At 32.3% G+C, this 21,359-nt stretch overlaps 1 pseudogene across 1 annotated transcript in view; it reads right to left on the bottom strand.

The window, feature by feature from the left end:
• Window positions 1-11,330: 11,330 nt before the first annotated feature.
• Window positions 11,331-21,359, bottom strand: part of LOC308640683 (ephrin type-A receptor 5-like) — a 107,246-nt pseudogene continuing 97,217 nt past the window's right edge. Inside the window, exons 6-7 of the transcript in view lie at window positions 19,335-19,490; window positions 11,331-11,436 (exon numbers count right to left, since the gene is read on the bottom strand). The product of the transcript in view is annotated as an ephrin type-A receptor 5-like (transcript). The remainder of the gene's footprint in view (window positions 11,437-19,334; window positions 19,491-21,359) is intronic.

Below are 21,359 nucleotides of genomic sequence, written 5' to 3' on the forward strand. Positions count from 1 at the left end.
AATGGGATGATATCAAAACCTTATTTTCTACTTCTTACCCCGAAATACTTTTTCTTCAGCAAAGCTGTTTTGAACACACTATTTGGTTTCCAGTCATAAGAAGAATTCAATTACATTGAAAAGGAGAAAAGAATCACCAGCATTTCTATCATGAAAAGATCAGCATTATACTCCTCACTATGTATACTTCAGAAATTTGTGTATGGATTTACACATTTTTTTCTTTCCAAAGAAAATCATGGTTTCTTGATTTAACAATATGCATCCCCTCATTATTATAGGTAACCTTCTGCATCTGTGTGGAGAGGTACTACAGCATATTTAGCCAAGCATCAATTTCTACATGTCAGACACTGTTCTAGGGGAATTTTTTTTTTTAAAGTTGAGAATAACCTAACCCTACTCTCAAGGAGTTGACATTTGATGTTTTTCTGGGAAGGGGAGAAAAATGTAAAAAATTCGGTATAGTAGAAAATATACAATGTGATAGTGTTATGGGCTGATTTGAAAGTTAAGTCAGGCTGACCCCATTCTGTCCATACATCTCACCCTGCACTGGGAGTTCCCCCCCCTCCTATAAGAGCTCACTCACATGGAAGGTAACACTCCCACCCATTTGTTCCCTCACCACAATGTCTTTAAACTATGGAGCTGTTCTGAGTAGATACAAGAAGTATGAATTCTAAGAATGTTCTGATAGTTGGTACTTCCACTTACTTGACTTATGATCTTTCTTGCCTCATCTGCCCCTCTTCTTTGTGGTTTTTCTGTTTAAATGGACCCCCCACCTCTATTCAGTGTTTTGGCTGCAGAACTGTATGCTCTCTGCTCCCTTGGCCCTGGCCACTACACTCAGTCATATTGTTGACCTAGAAAGTACTGCCCAATACATTTGCTGCACATATATCTCTTATTGTCTCTTTTCCCAGACATATCACCTAAGATAAATACACATATTCAGTATATATTTAGGAATATATAGGATGTATATTTAAATATATTTTAGGAAATATATATGTATGTAAACTATATCTCACATTATGTATATTTATGCATATTTATACACAGCTACATATAATTTCCCTTAGAATTTTTTTAGCCATGCCTTTGACTTGTCTAAAACAAATCTTGTTTAGCCACATTAGTTTTTAATTCTAAAGAGAAAAGAATCACTTAAGAATTTTATGAAGTAGAAATTCCTAAACATGAGCGAATCCGACAGATGACTTAGCCAATAGAATTTTCAGTAAGCTGTTCAAGGTCAAAGACCTACAGAAAAGAAATCTGATACCTTAGCCTTCTAGTATGAACCTGAGAATTTAGAGTGATTAAACTCATTCAGACACTTCTCATAATATATAAGCAAATGTTCACTATTGAAGAATAAGCAAATGTCCATTTGTGTGTCTGAGAGAGAGAGGATCTATCAGTGATGTCTGCCTTCTTTATAGACTTATGGATTGCACCTGGAATTGCACCTGGAAAGAAATCTTTCTGTAACATGTGAAAACTAACCATCCAGGCATGGTCCTCTTTCTTCTCTTGTGATTAGTAATGTGCCTGAATTCAGACTGCTTCCTTAGGATTAACTTTTCATATGACCATAGTGAAATGGCTCAAGGTGTATCATTCAAACATGTCCATCCAGGATGTCAGAGGAGGTAGAAAATACTGACTTTAATGTCCTGTCACCAATATTTGATTCACTACTTTATTGTTTCTTTATTTTTTTTAATTTGTTCGTTTTAGATATACATGACAGTAGAATGTATTTTCACATATTATACATACATGGAGTATAACTTATTCTAATTAGAATCTCATTCTTGTGGTTGTACATGATAGGGAGTTTCACTGCTGATACACAGAATCTCTCTCTCTTTTTTTTGTAGTTGGAGATGACTTTTTATTTTTTTTTGTGGTGCTGAGGATCGATCCTAGTGCCTCACTTGTGTGAAGCAAGTGCTCTGCCACTGGGCTACAGCCCCAGTTTAGAATCTAACTCTTTACAACATAAACTGATTGGTTCTATTTCTCCTTTCAGATTCAGCACCAAACAATTTATTCTGTCTTCTAAATGTTAACTTCTTCAAAGGACTTATAGGTAGTACTGCTCTTTGATAGAGAAGATATCCTTTCTTCCCTCAATTGTTCTTCATATGACATGGCTTCAGAATCTTCTGGCTTGCTGTGATTGTCCTTTAGAAATATTTTGATTTATTAATTTACCTCCTAAAGCATGGCATTAGAGTTACCAAATAAATAATCAAGCAAATGTTTATTGGAATAAAGGACACCTAGAACTGGATCTAGATATGTGCTCAGATTATAAGGAGACTTGCTAGCACCCATGAATTGGACATATTTTATTTACAACCTTTAACTGCTTTAGATTATTTGGCAGCTAAACAACACCATTAGTTCATAGCACACTTGGGGTCCAATAAAAACCTTCCAATTTTTTTAGAGTGACTTGCTCTCAAATCAGCTTTCTCCCATTCTATACTTGTTCAGTTGGTAGTAATATTTTTCTTGCATTGTGATACTGATATTTTAACATTACCTGCTTATTGTAAAAACATTTAATACAGAAAATGAAAAGAACAAAGTAAAGTAGGTTCATCTAAAATCTTAAACCTTTTAAAAAAATTTTTTGTAGTTATAGATGGACAGAATGCCTTTATTTTATTTGTTAATTTTATTTATTTATTAATTTTTATGTGGTGCTGAGGATCAAATCCAGTACCTCACAACCCCAGCCCCTCCAGGTTGTTCTTTAACATGCCATTCTCCTGCTTCTTCCTGCCATTGTCACTATGCCTTGTGGACACTAGTTCTAAAATTAAGAAATGAGAAAAAATGTACAGATAAAGGGCAATAGGCAATAAAAAAAACAGTCTGGGGACTGGGGTTGTAGCTCAGTGGTAGAGTGCTTGCCTAGCATGTGTGAGGCACTGGGTTTGATCCTCAGCACTGCACATATATATATATATATATATATATATATATATATATATATATACACACACACACACATACAGTTTTGGTCATGTGCCATGGCACATGCCTGTAATCCTAGCTACTCGGCAGGCTGAGGCAGGAGGATTGCAACTTTCAGTCCAGACTGGGCAATTTAGTAAGACCCTGTCTAAAAATAAAAATATAGTTCAGTGATAGAGCACTTACCTACAGCAAGCACAAGGTCCTGGATTCAGTCCCCAGTACTGCAGACAACAACAACTGTGAGGGTGTAGTGAGGCTGGATGAGAGAGCTTTACTGAAAAGTCTGATGCTCTTTATTATTTTTTCCCTTTTAATAAGTAGTAAGCTCACTGGTTACAATAAAGGCTCTTCCAAGTTGGGATCCTTATAGATGGAAAAGTGTAAAACTCACTGCTGCTAGCTAGTTTTTCTCTAAACAACCTTTGCTGTGTGTTTGCATTTCCATGAGTGTTTAAAGGAGGTATACGATAATCTGAAACTGAAACTGAAGCAGTGTTTTAAGCAGGCAATTAATGGCATGGTAAGAATTTTTAGCTCCAGTAGATTAATTGTTAAATGAATTGTGTCTGCATTTTACTGTCATTTTACTGTGATATTAACCTAATTATAAATATAGTGTTACATAGTAAAAGATAAAAATAAACAAAATTATGTACTCAGTGATCAGACTTTAGAAATTTTCAACTCTAAGGAAAGATTTTTCTTCTTACGCTGTCTCTTGCTGTACTTTTTATGGAGGTTTTGATTAATTTTACCCTGATTATACATGTCTCCCTGGAATTCAGATATTGTGCATACTTTAGCAAAGTGGGCTCCTGTATTAAGAGGTTTAATGATATTTTTGTTCTAATTGGTTTCTATATAATTTCTTTTTAAACCAATAACATGTGAGTAGGATGTCAAGCAGGGTGTGCTAATGCGTTTTTGCTACTCTGAACACCAAAGAACATTAATTTCTCTATTATTGGACACTATTTTTATATGATAAGAATTCTCAGTCTCAAGGAAACTCCAAAGAGAGTTGGTTTCCACTGGTATCTCCTCTCACACATTCATCTTTGTGAAAAGGCAACTGGAGTAGCCTCCGTAGTTGGAATTCACTCAGGGTAGCAGAGGGCCCAAGATTACTGACCAGGGATTGACTGTACCTCATCTATGTTTCCTTTTAATTGAGGTATTATTTATGTATGGTAAAATGTAACATAGTAGGTGTGTAACTGGACTTTTAATATATCATCTGTATAAATCACCAGCCAGATCATATCTGTTGCTTCACAAAGTTCCTTTGTGACCCTCCTTTTTCTGTCAGTAGACCCTTTCCCCAGAACTATGCCCTTTTCTGACTTCTCTCACCATAAATTATTTTATCTTTTTCTTATTTTGCAGGTTTGGTTTCATATGGTGCTAGACAAGCTCTTGTGACTGATCCATGCCTCAAGTCCCTTGCCTAATCTTGAACTGAATCATATAGTATATTCTCTTTGATGTTAAGCTTTTTTTTTCTTTTCCTGGTACTGAGGATTGAACTCAGGGGTGCTTTACACTGAGCTAGCTGCATCTCTAGCCCTTTTTATTTTATTTTATTTTTTTGAGAGAGAGAGAGAGAGAGAGAGAGAGAATTTTAATCTTTTATTTTTTTCAGTTTTCGGCGGACACAACATCTTTGTTTGTATGTGGTGCTGAGGATCCAATCCGGGCCACATGCATGCCAGGCGAGTGCACTACCCCTTGAGCCACATCCCCAGCCCTAGCCCTTTTTATTTTGAGACAGAATCTTTTTTCTTAAGTTGTAGATGAACCAATACCTTTATTTTATTTATTTATTTTTATGTGGTGCTGAGGATTGAACCTAGTGCCTCACACATATTAGACAAATGCTTAACCACTGAGCTACAATCCCACCCCATGAGACAGGGCCTTGCTAAATCCCCAGGCTGGTCTTCCTGTCCAGGCTGATCCTCCTGTTTAAGCCTCCCGAGTCTCTGAGATTATAAATGTGTTCCACTAGTTCTGGCATTTTCTAAGGTTTTTGAGATTTATCCACTTTTCGGTGTATATTCATAGTTAATTAATTCCATTTTTAAAAGAAATTTAAGATTTTAATTATAAAAATGTATATAGGGGCTGGGGATGTGACTCAAAAAGTAGCGTGCTCACCTTGCATGCGTGCGGCCCGGTTCCATCCTCAGCACCACATACAAAGATGTTGTGTCCGCCGATAACTAAAACATAAATATTAAAATTCTCTCTCTCTCTGTCTCTCCCCCCTCCCTCCCTCCCTCTCTCACTCTCTCTTAAAAAAATGTATATAATGGGAAATTTACCATCTTAACCATTTTTAAGAAATATTTATTTCTTTATTTTTTTAGTTGTAGATGGACACAATACCTTTACTTTATTTATTTTTATGTAGTTCTGAGGATCGAACCCAGGGCCTCGCACGTGCTAGGTGAGCGCTCTACCACTGAGCCACAACCCCAGCCCCCATCTTAACCATTTTAAGTGTACAGTTCAGTAGTGTTAAGTATATTCACACTGTTGTGGAATAGATTGCTAGAAAATTTTTATCTTGCAAAACTGAAACTCTTACCCATTAAACAACAACTTCAATGACCCTCTTTCCTCAGTCCCTGCCAACCACCATTTTACTTTCTATATCTATGAATTTGACTATTTTAATTGCCTTATATAAGTAAAAACATAAAATATCTTTTTGTAATGGGTTCTTTTCCCTTAGCTTAATATTCTCTCTGTGTTATATCCTGTGTCAGAATTTCCTTCCTACTTAAGGCTGAATAATATTCATGTGTTTGATATGAAATAAACATGGGTTTCATTCTACCTTTGAAGAGTAGTCAGGTCTTGGGCAACTTCTTAACATCTTTGAGCTCCTGTTTCATCATCAGTAAAACGAAGCAATAATATTCATATTTTCAAAGGTAAGAATGAAAAATTTGAATACAGAATGGTGCATTTTCATTAAATTTTAATTTTTCTTTGCCACCCTATTTTCCTATCTGGTCAAGAGTAAATACAGGATTGGGGAAATTTTTCTTTTTTTATACAATCTTTACTTCTGTAGCAAAACAGAAGCAAGAATATTCTACTTGGTAATAAAGTACTCTGAAATATTTGTGTCAGACTATTCACTAAAAGATTAAATACTATTCTTACTACGCTGAGTTTTATGCACAGGCAAAGGAATTATGGATTATTTTCATGAGCACAGTGATATCACTTTATTATTATACAGATGCAAAGACTGAAAGTGTGATTCATTTCCTTGAGTGCAGCAGATTTTTTTGCTATGCTTTTTATAAAAAGAGACTTGTATGATATAATACTTACAAGAAGCAAGGAGGGTTTGTACTTAATAATACCTCTTCCTTGGGTAAGCAACTCCTCTTTCTATAACATAGCAGCTGCATAGTGAAGAGAAGGACAGAGGCTGACACTGGTCAATAAAAGCTCTTCTTTGTAGATACTGCACACAGCTGGTTTTTTTCCAAGTTAATATTGTACTGTACTGTCACAAATAACTTTTAATTGGGAGTTGACATAGAAAGTTCATGTTCCATAATCTCAATCAATTTCTACTTTCAAAAAATCATTCAAATGCAAATGTTCATGAAAATCTCTTTGTAAAAAACAAATCCTGGTGGCCTTTTAAATATATATAGCATAGGAAATTCAAACATTTTTATTAGAACTAACTGAAATCATTATACAAAGATTGTAAATTTAAAGTACTGGGAGAGGGTCAAGCATGACAGTCGGATTTAACTGTATTCAAAGGGTTTTTTATTTTCTGAAAAAATATAAAATTTCATATCTTACACTAGAAAAACATGTACACAAACCAAAAGCACATAGAGCTTCAAATGGGAAAAGAAATACAGAAATGCTAATCCTTCTTTGAATTAACTCTGAGACAGGGACTTCAGATATCTTGATGCCTATCATAGGATAAATATGCTATGCAGCTGCTCTCACCTGCCTGAAACTAAGATAACATATCAACAAATGACTGAGTCTAAGTTTATTCTCAGACCATTATAAGTGGAATTCATACACTTTTACATAATTAATCACAAAACTACAGCAGTCTAAAGATTCACAAATATGTTGACCACTCAAACTTCAGATAATAAAGCCCCCAGCAGGAATAACATGATATATTTTGGCCACCTTCAATTATTTCTATTAACATTTCGAAGAAAAAGCAACATTTGTTTCTGATTATTATAAACAGATTTTTAAAAAATGAATTGGTGTCTTCAAAGCAATAATTACATGGTCATTCTAAACAAGAACATTCAGTCATTTATATGTGAAAAGACTTTTTCATAAATGAACAAGAAATGAAAATAATTCTCATCTATTTCTTTTTTGATACATTACTATATAATTCACAGCATAATAGAGAGAAAATATTCAATGTAACCAGCTGTGTTAGAGTTGAAAATAATGATGACTTATTCTAGTTATTCAGTTTCAAATAAAGCTAGCATTTGATTCTGTTTATTCATCATCATCGTCACTGCTGTCATCACCACCATATTGAACCTACTTTGTATTTACTTTGAGTTAAACATCTGGAAGGACATAAACAAAGACAGTTTACTATCACAATTAGTTTTCTTCTTTTTTCTTATTTTTAGAACAAACAAAATGAGAAAAGAACCTTATTTTACTATGCAACATTATACATCTGGTAAATTTCTAACACCTGACTCAATAGTGTTTGCTATCCATTACAGTCACAAAACCTTCCAAAGGTAAATATCTACTCTTGTGCTTCTGAGAACCCACTTCAAATGGGAGAAAGTACCGTGTTTCAAAATATTTTACTTTCACATAGAAATTAAATGCACGTCATGCAAATGCATTAGTGCTCAATGTTGTATTTTAAACTTGAGATATGAAATGGTGCCTTCATCATTGCACAATGGTTAAAACTCTTTCTAAAACAGAATTACAAATGTTTTGTGTTGTTTAGGCAACTCTAAAATGATACTGATTACACATAGGTTTACATGAAATATTGGGTTACAATTTTTTTTTTAGTATTGGGAATAAAACCCAGGACCTTGCACATGCTAGGCAAAGCACTCTACTACTGAGCTACACTCCTAACCTTGGATATAATTTTACAATGATCCTAAAATTTCAGAACACTGAGTTGGTGAATAAAATATATGAAATAAAAAGTCATGCACATTAACATTTTTAAAAATGGGACAATGAATATCTTTACATTTTTATGTACAATTAATACATTTCAAAAAGAGGAACTGATTATGTGTCATATTACATGTGAGCAAATGGCAAGATTAGCAACAAATTATGATTGATAAAAGTAGTAATTGAGTGACTTCAACAGGTATCAATAAAGTGAAAATAACTCTCTGGACATACCTGTTTTTCAAAGTCTAACACTGAGAAAGACAATGCCCTAAAGATATTGCTACAGTAAAATTGCATATTATTTGGCAAATCTATTGTATATGCTAAAATTATCTAATCTGTGCTTTATTTTTGGTAAACTCATGGGTGAAAAAATGAATACTCAATAGAATAAAAATTATACAATTGAGATTTTCAAATCTTGCCCTGAGTTACAGCCTCACTGTATTTCAGAAAATTGTCATGTTCTCCTCATTCTATTTCTCACAGGTATAGATGAGATTGGCTCTTTCCAATTGGTGACATATCCAGTGGTGAACAAATATTTTAGAAAAGTATTCTTTCCTATTTTGGAGGGCAGAGTACATCTTATTTGAAAATCTCTTTATCTGTTCTAAAAATCTTATCAACATTAAAAAAATTCTCAACCAACTTGAGATATGGATGAAAGCTATATGGGACTATATAATTTTCAATTAGAATCCTTTTCTGTAATGAACACCAATATTGCAAAGGAGGAAAATCAACTCAATCCAAATTAATATATATTCTTTCTTTGTGAAAATGTGTAAATGTACATTGTAACTTCTAGTCATTTAAATATGCACCACCCCCAAAATCCCAATTGGCTCTGAAAATACAAAGTTGGAAAGCAATTTTGGAAATAATTTTATGTCCAAACAATATTGGCTTGTCCACCTGTTCTACAAATGTATAACAGCTTTCTTTTTCAATTCTTAAGTCTTTTCCTACTTTGAAGTTTCTCAATTGATACTTTATCACTTAAATTTCCATACTTTCCAAAATTTAGTGTACTGAAACACAATCTCCAATTATTTTGTAAAAAAGGATTTAGTTTCAACATTTCCCTGTATTGAACAAATGCATCTTTAGTAACAGTAATGTCTATTTACTTGTGACTTTATCAAAACAATATTAATTTTCTCAACTTTCTCTGGAAATTTCACTAACCTAATAGAGCACACTTACAGCATAGTTTATATGGAGCCATGGTACTCTACAGAGATGGAACTCAATGCGTAATTTGAAAAGTATTTAGACCATTTCTCTCTCCCTTCTTTTTTGTTGCTGTTTTGGCTTTTTCTTGTGCTTTGACAAAATGTTACATTACAGCTTAAGTAAAGGGTGGGCAAGATAGAAGTTATTCCCCACAAGTTTATTCTTATATAAATCAACATTCAAGTAAAACAGGTGCTTAGGAAAAAGTGAGTACAATTAATGTAACACAAGTACATGTCCTATGGATTCCACCACTCCAAGGATACTCTGACATACTTACTATTACCATTGAGTAAGTGATATCTAACTCAAGTACTCTGCTCCTTGAATGATCACGTGCCATTACATGATTTTAATAATGTGCAATAATACAGAACTTTTGTTCACATAAGGAGCTCAGTTTTGTATGCTTTCTAATAAATTATGTAATTTTTACCATGGTTTATTTATCCTTCTTCACCAGGTATATTTATGAAACCTTCAGAAGATATGACTTATATTCCCTAATAAGTCCAATTAAATAAGACTTCAGGTTGGTTCCTCAAAATAATTTCAATGTCAAGTAACTGAATGCAAAGTGAAATTACCAAATTAATAAACATCCATCAACAAAAGAACTTGAAATAAAGAAAATTCTGAAGGAAAAATATGTATTTTTCATCATCATTTCATTGCTTTGTTAGTATCAAAATGTCTAGAAATGAAGCACAATGGAAATGGTTGCAAAGGATTAACACTTAAGGGTGATGCTTAGTGCTATGTGCCTGGATTTAACAACAATAACAGAAGCCAGCACAGTTAAATCCTTCTACATCCTGCTGAAAATTTGCCCTTTGGTGTCAACTTTGCTTGACAAGATATTTTCTGGGAATCAGAAAGGTGAAATTTCTTACAGGGGTGCAAGATTAATGGCGAGAAGATCACCATTGTCACAGATATCACAAAGTGTTTTTAAAAAGCCAAAGGGGATTTAATCTTATAGACATTTCCTGTTAGTGAATAAAGAGATTAGTAGCTTTCGGACACATGAGGGAAAAAGAGACACCAGCTTGTGTTAAATTTTGTTTTACTGCTTCCCTATTTTTCTTATTTGTAATACACTCTGGAACACTTGTCCTTATATGTTGCTAAAATTGAGACACTATTAAAATGCAAGCAGAATGATAATGCACACATATGCAAGCATACGCACACAATTCCAACTTAAATCAGTTCTCAGATATATTGCAAAATATACAATATATACACATTTATTACTAATAGTCTCTAGAAGAGAAACTAAAAGTAAATTTTATAACACAGAAAAATAAATACACACCCTGCATTGTACTTTTCCTTGATCAAGCAATGTGTTTATAAACTAGTTTCTATAACTTAACACTATGTAAATAGCATTTTAAAATTACAAAAGAAGGTATGTATTAAATAATCTAATCATATTGCTCTTCAATACACTTATGTAGACAATTAAGACTTGAAGTAAACTTCAGTAAACTGCAGCTTTTCTTAGCCCACAAATGGCTATAAGACTTTTCCTTTCAAGTAGATCCCTGGAAGTTTTGAAAGGGGCTGACTTAATTTAGTCTGTGAAGGTGCTATATATTTGTATTTTCATATAAAAATTTTGTAGAAGTAGTAGTGAGGATTTTTATGTAACATAAGATAGTATTTTTGTTCTTATTTTCTGAAGGTCATTGTTGCTTCATGAAAAATGAAGAAACTGAGAGGAAGATATGGAGATTTTAGTAAAACACTGATTACAAATTCTGTGGATGAGACATAGCTCTCCTAAGGTTTAGAAATCACTGTTTTCCCTTTTTCCCCTTTTTTTGTTAAAATAAATCTCAGGGCTGTTTACAAAGTGCAGAATCATTCACTGGAAGAAGTGACATTAGCAGAAGTTACAATGGCACCATTCCGTTCACCAGCTGCACCTTCATTTCTTGAAGGCTGTTCATGATCTTCTTCTGGTGACTGACAAGAGTCACTCCAAGCCGTCTCAAATCCCTGCATGAAGAAAGCACACATTGGATGTATGTATTGGTTCAATTTGTAGCACACCTCAAAATTTCACGCTGGGGCAAACTTCTTGCAGAAACTAGTAAATTTCAGTCCCAATTTAGACATTCAGGGTCCAAATATCAAAGGTAGTCTCTGAAATTGTACCTCTAAAAAACCTTTTTGCAGACAATGAGGTATCTATAACAGGCAATTATACAAAACATATTCGCCCCTCTTGGTAAACAGAATGATTTTAATGACACAGAGTGGTGAACACACACATTTTCACATCTTACCAATAAGTATTGAACTTGAAAGGTTCTATTTCATTGAACAGTTTTAAAATTGTGAACCTATAACATGTGCATTTTTTTTCATGGAGCGCAAAATATTTATTTAAAATTTTACAGTCAAGTGGTTGAAGACTGAACAGTTTAAATGAATCATTCTATAAAATAATTATGTATAACAGATATCCTTAGGGAATAATCATCAATACATTGCTCTTATAACAATATTTTATGTTAATTTTTGCTTTGAACTCAAAATACCAGAGCTTTTCTCCTTTATCAAATAACATTTAAACTTTACTGAAATTTAGAGCTGAAAATTACACACTTTCAAAAAGTCCTTCAAACAAGATACTTTTCTTATGTTTTTTTAAAACAAGCACATTATTCAAAGAAGATTACAAATGTTTAGATTTCTAAACTAGCCAGGCATATTATGAAGCTTCCTGCACCCATGCACCTATGATTTTTCAATGTTATTTCATAGAAACTAAAGAATGCTCTTCCCATAAAGTGTGTATTTGACAAATGTAATGATTCAGGTATAGTTGGAAAATAATATGCATTAGGTATAGAAAAAATGAGCATCAATAATTTAAAATGCTAAATGAAAAAAGTTGTTTGGCATGTTATAAGATTGCTTTTTTGAAAAGATTAGGCTAATAATGAAGTATCTTTGCATTCAGTAAATGTATTCATTTCAGATTTTTTTTAGAATGTAGAAGACAATGACATTAGGATTATTATAGGCAAAATTAAATTGTTTCAAATGAACTGAAAAGATTTTCTTAATTATCAGAGAATAAAAATTAAATTTACTCCATCTATATTGATATTGCAAAAAATTGCTTACTGAAATAATATCTTTTCTTTTTCCCTTTATAGTTTCTTGATTTCCTGTGAAGGTTTTAGGAAATGACAAGTAACCAAAAAAATATTTTTAAATGCTATTGATACTTATGATGAAGATATATTTATTATTAAAATATGCATATTAAATTTAGATATTATTACAGTTACAAGATGCTAAATTACAATATTAAATAATAATGATAGATGTGTCATGGAAGAGAATCATCAGCAAAACTTAGAAGCCAATAAATATTACTTTGAAGCAAAATAACTATTGTTAGTATAGTGATGAAATTGACTATAATAGGTAATGATAAACTAAGAATAAAAAAACTTGAATTTAATCTTGTCTCTTTTCAACTTAACAGAATTTCTCATGTTTGCTCCTATTAACATCATGAGCTGGACACTTCTGTGTTCTTGGGGGCTGTTCTGTATGTCATGGGATATTCAGCAGCACCCCAGCTCAACCCATTAGATAAAAGCAGCACTGTACCACCACCAATCCTTCCTTGTTGTTAAAAGAAAGAAAATGCCTTCAGACATTGACAAATATTCTGAGTGGCAAAATCTCCCCAGGTTGAGAATTGTATCACTAAACATAAATATAATAGGTAGCACTTAATACACATCTCCTTCTTTGCTAGTAAAATATTAAAACCTAAGATATAGATTATTTTTAAAATTTCCATTTATGGATTAGTTAACACATTCTTAGAGAATTTAAGTCATTTAGCTACATGGCACAGTCAGTAAGTAGCAAGAATAGAACCAAAACCAGTTACCTGATCACAAAATCCATACTCTTAATTTTTCATTGTTCTTAAAAATGATTTTGAGCAAAGCCATGTCAAACTAAAATGCACCAGTTTATTCATTTGTAAAACCAGAAATTTGCACATATATCATCAAATATTGAAAATTCCATAAGAAAGAAAATATCTAAAGAAGGAAACCAAGCACAAACTTTTTTGATGAGACTATAGTAAGTGGATCTGTATTTCATGACAGTTTCCATTATGGGCTAATTAATATTATGTCTCCACATGTTTCATGAATCATGAAAAATTGTATAGATGTAGGTATTCATAGGTGTTCACTAGTACAGTGCAGATCAAAATCAGGATAAAAAGAACAAAATTTAAATTTCATAACCTAAAAACCATCAAGTTCTGCAAAAAATTTTAATTAGGACTAGAATTGATGTTTTAAAATATATGTTCTTTCACATACTAAATTATATTTCTGAATCCAATCTGGGAAATATAAATATATATTTAAATACACATATGCATATCATTAAATTATATAATTCATAATTGTTATACTAATTATTAGAAATAATATTTTTGAGAATAACAATTACAATTCTTAGTGACTTGAAAAAGTAATTCATAGATTTTTTTCCAACTCAAACATCATGGAAATTTCATATACAATAAAAAAAACTTTAATTTGAAAGGAGTTTGTATGTATATGTTCCATATTCCAACTCCTGGTTGTTTGGTCGGAATAACATCAAATCTGTAGTTTGACTTATTTTTGTATCCACTGCTTTAACTCGTAAATATGACTTCTTTCTCTGGAAATGACTTGACCACACAAAGACTATAAATTTTTCCATGAAATAATACTAAAGAGTAAATGTTTTGAGGAATGGAATTTGATTAATAAATATGGTATAGAATTTGTGTTTAAGGGAAAGTAAAGTTTGCTTATTTTAGATATGTAGGTTTTAAGTTAAAATAATTTCTATCTTTCCAGTGAACCAAGCATAAAAGTTTATTTTCAGATCAATTTATTGTTTGATGCTTCTCTCAGTTGCATATGGATGGTCAGACCACTAAAATTCATTCTCTACCTTCACTTTGCCTCTTTCTCCCTCCTTTGCACTTCCTTTCATTCCCCTCTCCTCAAAGGAGAAGTGGGGTTATGAAAATATCAAACTGCATTTTGCATATTGCCTTAAATAATGTGTGTCTTTAATGGGATGTTATTGTTTTTCTTTAAATCATGTCATTTGGAGGGGGTACCTGGTATTGATCTCAGGGATATTTGACCACTGAGCCACATCCCCAGCCGTATTTTGTATTGTATCTAGAGACAGGGTCTCACTGAATTGCTTACCACCTCACTTTTGCTGAGCTGGCTTTGAACTGGTGATCCTCCTGCCTCAGTTGCTCTAGCTGCCAGGATTACAGGCATGTGTCACCTTGCCCAGTAGACTTGTCATTTAAAATATCAAATTAAAGGACAAAAATTGCATGATTTTGAGGTAATGTGTATATATATATATCCATATAATATTATTTTCAGTGAAACGTTAGGGAAATATAAGATTTTTTTATTCACGTTTACTTATTCTCAATAAGTTATTCTAAGTAGTTTCTTTAGAAACCCCTTCAATCATGTTTTTAATGGTACTTCCTTTGAGAATTGAAATGACATTAGAAACTGTCTATAGCACAAGTTAAATGTCCTTATTCTAATACTGATAAATGCATTATTGAAGTATTGTAAGTGGTTTGTCTCACACTCTTTATTACTTCCAACAATTTCCATTTTATATCTAATGCATGTATTAAATGATCAGATTAGCAGTAATAATGACAGAAATTTGAGAAAAATATTTATATATACTGATTATGTTCCTGCCATATATACAATGGTTTTTGAAAGAAATATTTGGAAATGGTGCATGATACACCATTTTTCTCATTTTGATTTTCTATGTAAGATATTTTTAGTTAGGTAATTTTTAGTGTGTCTCCCTTTTAAATGGGTTTGATCCTCAGCACAACATAAAAATTAATAAAGATATAAATATATTCTATTAATTTCATAATGACCATACATAATCTTAAGTAATATCCAATGTCAATTCCAATGAATATAATCCTATTTACATATGTTAAGAATAGTGTTTTTATATAAAATAGTTTATATTTTATTGCCAACACATGATTCGTTTTAGAAGAGCTGCAAGTAAAATAATATTCCACTGTTAGGATTACAATTCATCATCTTTTTAAACATTTTTTTCATGACTTTAAACAATGCAAAAACACTGTTTTATCATTTCATGATTACAAACTAGTAGAAGAAAAATAAATTATTATAAGAGGTGTCTAGCTGATATTTAAGTGAACTCTTGATTATTCAGGGTAAAATTAATCCATTTGTGGATGTTTCCTTTCTTTGCTCATTCTTCTCCTTTCTGCTATACATACATACCTGGTAGCTATATTACTAGAATTTAAACTCATCAACATTGGCTTGATAGGAGAAGGGAGAAGAGAGATTAATGAACATTCACTAAAATTCAGTGTTTTTGGCTTCTTTTGTGGTTTTGTCATACAGTTCCATTTTTTTGGTATATTTTAAAAAATAATCCTTATAATCATTTGTATAGCTACTGTACAAGGTTGGTATATTTATATTTGGCAAAAGGAGATTTAATCATGGCCTATTAACATTTTCATTAGGTAATACATGGTAAGGGCTAGACTTGGATTTTTGCCTTAACTACATAGAACACCAAAGATATGGAATTCTCCTACACATATATATTTTACATAATAAATTATGCATCTTGACTTTATTGATAATTTAATAAATCTAATTAAATTAATCTGCACACATTTTGGCTCTAAATTTGGAAAATGTCAATTTTAATATTTTAAGACTCAATTTTATGAACTGGTACTAACATGGATGCCTTTAGCTTGTATACAATTGGTATAATATTTGAATTCATTGGGTTTTGCTCATTTTCTGAATAACCAAAAGTTGACAGTACTGGCCTGACAAGAAGTCAAAAAAGCAGCTGTGACTTTGTCTTTAATTCAGATCTTTGGGATCAATTTGAAACATGCCTCAGACTTACAATTCCCTATCAACAACTCAGTGCACTTATATAGGATAGTACACCTTTTGTCATTACCGCACAACAGTTATTCAAATATGAAAACTGTACACTGATTAACATGGTATAGGCAGAGAGACCAACACACAGAAACAACTAAGGTTGAAAGTTATTTCATGGAATATGCAATGACTCCCAAATCTTCAAATTCTTCATGTTTCTGCATTCATACATATATGCATGTACTGGCAAATAGTCCATAAAGAAATAAAACTAAAACTTCATGAAGTACATTTTTACCAAAGCATTATGGTTCTGAAAAATTGTGTTTTAACTCTTCTTGTTCTAAATCAACTATGAAAACAAATTTGATGTCAACAATTGCAACAAATGTTTTATACATGGCAGTTTGAGCATTTGCTTTATTTAAAGTTGATTTAAATATTTTTCTAAACATTGACAAGAGCTATGGATGTATTCTTGCATCTAACAGGCCACAACAATAACTCTAGATATAATATTTTATTATTTTATTATAGCATTATATGGGCTTCATAAAATTAATATTTACATATTTGGTGGAGAAGGTATGAAAAATCATTATCAGGCTGTCCTGCATTTTTGTTGATAATCCTTTTTTCCTTTGCTATTAATAATTAGTTTTTTTACTAGGTTTTTTATTTTTATTTTTTTGTTGAAGAGCAAGAGAAATACACAGATTATCTTTTTTGTTTTATAAACTCTTAACTGAATAAATAACTGATTACTCCTCATTTTGTATGTTATTTAACATAGTGTCTTGATAAATATTTTCTTACTTATTAGGAAAACTGTGGATTCAAAAGCACAGTAAAGAAGAGAATATATATTTAGTGTTGCTGGATTCTCTAAGAAGTCAGTTTTACTGGCATTAGGATTTGTAGCCTTAATTCCTAGTAAGGAATATGTTAATGATTATGGGCCCTGAGAATTTAAAGCAGTGGACATCAGAAGACCAACATTGGCTGGACTGGAAATATACTAAGTCTCCTAGTTTTACCTTCCCCTTTTGGTCAGAGTAAATAAATTAAAATGCAAAAATATCTGAATGAGGCTGTATAGCAAGAAGCAATAAGCTAGAGAAGAACCATTATAAGAAGATAGAAGAGGTTGTTAAAACTTGAGAAAGAAGACATACACAATGAAGAGAGTTTTGGTGATATGAAGAGCACACAGGAAAGTAAATAGCAAAGAGTAAGAAAAGTGAAACTATAATGCATACATACTCAGCATATTTATAGTATTTGGAGGCCCCAAAGAAATACAACACAAATAATTAGTGCAAAACCATTCTGATTACAACAGTTCAGTCAATAAAGAAATAAAAACTAAGTAGACTAAATTATATATATATATATATATACATACATATATATATATATACATACATATATATGTGTGTGTGTGTGTGTGTATACATATAAGAATATATGATATCTTAATAAAAAAGAGACATTGTTTAATGCAAATAATTTTATTATATATTTACAAGTAATCCAACATTGGGTGGAAGAAATACCTACAGTATCATTTTAATATAAAATGACAAATGACTTTAATAAATTAAAATGACCATTTTTACTGAAAAATTAAATAGCAATCATGTAAAAATAGTTTTAAATAATCAATAATTTTTTCTGTATACTATTTTAAATATAGCACACATGTCCAAAGGAATAATGGGCAAAGCATACATGTCATCAAGTAGGCATGGTCTGGCGGTGACAGTGAGGATGGGACTAAATGAGTCAGGAAAGCAAGCTGAGTGCTGAGTGGTTGCAATTTAGGTCAGTTTAGTTCTCGGTATGAAGTTAGAGAATGCTGAGAATGTGACATTAATTAGTGATAAATGATGGTACCCTGTTACCTTTTGTCTGGATGAACAGTGAATTTAATGAATTAAAGAGTGGCAGAACAACAGAGATGGGAAGAAAACTCTTCAATGGTCCTATTTTGGGAAGTAATGATATCAAGACAGTGATTCAGTGGTTTAGAGTATTTTAACATTTTCTAATCCTTACAACAATATTTTAACCTTTGAGTTTGCAGGTAATTTGATGTAAGCTATCATTAATGGTAATGTTGTCTAGATGGAACCACCATAAGGACAGTTAATTTTCACAAATAACAAGTAGGCTAAAATAATTACACATACAGAGTATATAATAAAATACAAACAACTTACAACCTTAAATGATTTTATATTTAACTCTAGTGATTTTTATTTAATTAGATTTGATAAGCTTTATCTTAAACGTGCAAACAGAAAAGGGCACAATTGGTTCCACTGAGATTGTACCAAATAACAAATTGAAGGCAGGATCTAGGATATTCTTGGATTGTAAGAATATAAGATGCACCACTTAGACTTTAAATGAGATTCCTGCTAAGGAGGCTTTGATTAAGCTGTTGTTACCTGGATATTCATCGTAGAGAACTGAAATTTAGGAATATCTTTTGTTGTTATGTAGGATTAGCCACACCAATTGTGCTTACAGTTTGTTTTGTTTTGTATTTACATTCATATAATATAGGTACCAGTATAAAAACTTCTCAAGAAAACATCTTTTTCCACAACACAAAATAGCAGTACTTTGAAATGGAGCTCTTATTCCAATTATTCAAATATTCAAATGCTATTTGTTTGAAGCAAAAAAAAAACCACAAAGATACTGGTCACAAAAAGCATTAACCATGCAGTTGTTAACAATACAGGCTAAAAAAGATGAGGCTTCTTTGAAAACTGCCACACATGGACAGAGGTTAATTGATTTCCCTTGTTCTCATCCAGATTGGTTTCTGAACAATTTTTCTTGCCCCAGAAATTACATAAAAATTATCAGAAAAAAATTACCCACTCCAAGGTCACCTGAGCCACAGCGTCCATTGAACTGTATCCATTTTCCATGAAAATCTCTGTATACCGGCCCATCTTGATTGCTTCTAGCCATTCACCTACTGATCTATAGGCCCCAGATCCTAGAGGGCCATGTTCTGCCAACAAATTAGATACTCTAAAACACATAAAACATAAATATTAAAAGAACACTTTAATGCTTTTTTAAACAAAATTTACTGAGACTATAAATATAGTTACAAGGAAAATATACAAATGCTAACATGAAAGCAAATGGTTCAAAGTACATGACAACATAAACTCAGTCCACTGAGTACTTAAAAAACCCATGCTTATTTAAGTTAATATTTCAGGAAGTTCTGAAGCCATTCTTTATTTTCTGTTCTTATATTAGGGTGATTGTTATTTCACCTAGAGTAAGTATCAGAACTTAGAAAATAAATTAATTCAAAAACATATAAAAATTGAAAATAACCAACCCAAACATTATTTGCTTTAAGGTAAACAAATCTGCAAACTTTGGTAATAATAAAAATGAGATATCAATGATGATTTCTAGAAATGCATCCAAAAGGTACCTGAAAGTAAAAAATAATTTACATGCTCATAAATTGGAGATTACCTAATTATATTGCAACCATAGGATACAGAACACAAATATCTGTCTTTGTACTCATAGTATTTGCATTTATCTCACATTCAATTTACATTTCAATCCACTTGAGTGTGGTTTCTACAAAACCCAATTCTTGATTGAGTTAAGGTGAGCAATAATCTCTATTTTGTCAAAATGAATGAACACTTTTAATCTATAAAATGACTGACCTGTATGAAATAAACAACCATCACCATTACCATAGTTCTCCTGAAATCCACTCTATCTCAACATTGTTTTGAATTAATATTCTCTCCTTTTATTGTGGGGGGGGGCGATTTTGTGTTCCTACCTACTCCTCAATCTCCTTTGACTTTGACTTTCTCTTTGGCTGACTTTAAAATTTGGAGGGAGTCAGAACTTATCCCTATGTCTTCTCTAATTGAGTTATAACTTCACTGTACTCTAGTCAATTTTACTCACTGTCATGGCTTCAAATGTCATCTGTTTTTCTGTTTGTTTGTTTGTTTTTATCTCCAGACTAGGTTTCACATTTCTCATAGGAACATCATGCCAGCATGTCTGATACTGCAGTCCTCATCGTTCCACACACATCTCCTACACTCATGATCCTCAATATAATAATACAATAGTGTACCTTGTCTTCACTCTCCGTGCAATAAATCCACAGAATATGCACATAACTCTCCATTCTACCTTGAATACACTGATATCTGACCACTTCTCTTTCCTCACTACCTTATGATACCTATTATAGTTTTGTCCCCCCAAAAACTTATGTGTTGAAGACTTAGTCTCCAATGCAGCAATGTCCAGAGGTGATACTTTTGGGAAGGGATTCAATGATGAGGGCTCTAATGTCTTCAGTGGATTAATGCATTTGATAGATTAATAATTTGGTGGACTACTGGTAGGAGGTGGAAACTGTAGAAAAGGTGGCTTCTAGTTGGAAGTAATAGATCACTGTGGTGGGGAGCATGCCCAAGAGAACCATCTTGTCCCCTAACCCCTTCCTTTTCTTTTCTTCATAGTGACAATGAGCTGAGCTATTTTCCTCTGCCGTTCCATACCACCAGGATGTTTCTTCTTTTGGATTGAAACTTCTGAAACTATGAGCCAAAATAAATCTCTTCTATAAGTTGTTCTTGTTATGTATTTGTATCACAGTCATGAAAAACTGACAAACACAACACATATGTCTCACTTGCACAGTCACTAATGCCTCTAAGTTATCTTTTTGACTTCTACTCTCACTCTCTACTCCAAAACTGAACACAACTGTTTTTGCAACTTTTATTTTGTTCAATATCTCTCTCCTCCAACTGTGTGTTGGTAGCATAAAAGTACATATCTAGGTCTATTTACCTAATGCCGTATAATCAGCACTTAGCCAACAGTATGACACGGACA

Source organism: Spermophilus citellus (genome assembly GCF_964194105.1).
Source record: "Spermophilus citellus genome assembly, contig: SCAFFOLD_102, whole genome shotgun sequence".
Taxonomy (NCBI): Eukaryota; Metazoa; Chordata; class Mammalia; order Rodentia; family Sciuridae; genus Spermophilus; species Spermophilus citellus.